Source organism: Leopardus geoffroyi, chromosome C3 (assembly GCF_018350155.1).
Source record: "Leopardus geoffroyi isolate Oge1 chromosome C3, O.geoffroyi_Oge1_pat1.0, whole genome shotgun sequence".
Taxonomy (NCBI): Eukaryota; Metazoa; Chordata; class Mammalia; order Carnivora; family Felidae; genus Leopardus; species Leopardus geoffroyi.
Genome location: NC_059338.1, coordinates 139,663,475 through 139,664,547, shown reverse-complemented (window position 1 = coordinate 139,664,547; position 1,073 = coordinate 139,663,475). Strand labels below are relative to the sequence as shown.

The following is a 1,073-nucleotide window of genomic DNA, read 5'->3' as shown; positions in this document are numbered from 1 at the left end:
TGAGTGTACAATGATTTGATCATTTCCCCAAGTCATGGGACATGTATATTAGTAAAGACAGATTTAGCATCAGCAAGAGAAAGCCCTTCTCGAACTGGCTTAATGATGAGGAACTTCATTGTCCCATGTAACAGGAAGCTGAGGACTAGCACAGGATCCAGGGAAGGATGAGGGGCTCCTGCTTACCTTGTGTGCTTTCTACTGGATCTGCCTTCATCTGTGTTGGCTTCGTTCTTAGGTTGTGAAGCTTTGCGCAGTGGCAGTATCATAGCCAATGAGGTTTATCCGAGGCGCGATTATTGCTAATTGAAAACATTCTTAGGTTGTGAGCAAGATGCCTGCAACAGCTCCCGATATGGCAGTGTCCAGGGGACCAAGAAAGGGCTGTCTCTCCTTGTGCCTCCTTCTTAGGACCAAGAAGCACTTTCCCAAAAGCCCTCAGTTTTTCCTTCACTGGAATTGACTAGGGCAGGATCACATGACCATCCCTGACCCAGTGATTGGTAAAGGGAATTTGTATGGCGTGATTGAGTAAGGCTAATCGTTTTGGGGGCCCTGACCCTGCTTCCAGATTCCTCATTTCACTTATCCTCAGTCAGGCTAATCGTTTGGGGTGGCCACGTACCTCTGAAGACACACCCAAATTTCAGTGTCACATGGTGTTCTAAGATTCATTTCATTTCATGCTCTAATGTCAGGTTGGTTAAAGATCAATGGCATTATTAGGCAGCTCACACTAATACCCAGCAAAGTTCAGGCCGGTAGGAGGGGAGATGGAACTTCTTTGGGATACTATCAACTCTTGGGGTTACTTTGCCAGACACATTTAGTAACGGATTCCCACTATCCAGAGAAGCAAGTGATCCAGGGATGATAGCAATCCTCCCTTACATTTAATTTGGTGTGAGTCAGAGAACATAAAGCAGTCTTCTGGATTATTCATACGAAACTCTATTAGGACCTAACTACTACAAAGTAATTATTTACAAAAGAGTCTCCCTGTGCAAGGCCAAATTAAAAAAAAAAAATGGACAGTTCTTTTTTTCTCACGAAACCAGTTCCTTCTCAATCTT

At 44.1% G+C, this 1,073-nt stretch overlaps 1 pseudogene; it reads left to right on the top strand.

Moving 5' to 3' along the window:
- Positions 1 to 245: 245 nt before the first annotated feature.
- On the top strand, positions 246 to 413 carry LOC123587142 (annotated as a pseudogene).
- Positions 414 to 1,073: the final 660 nt, after the last annotated feature.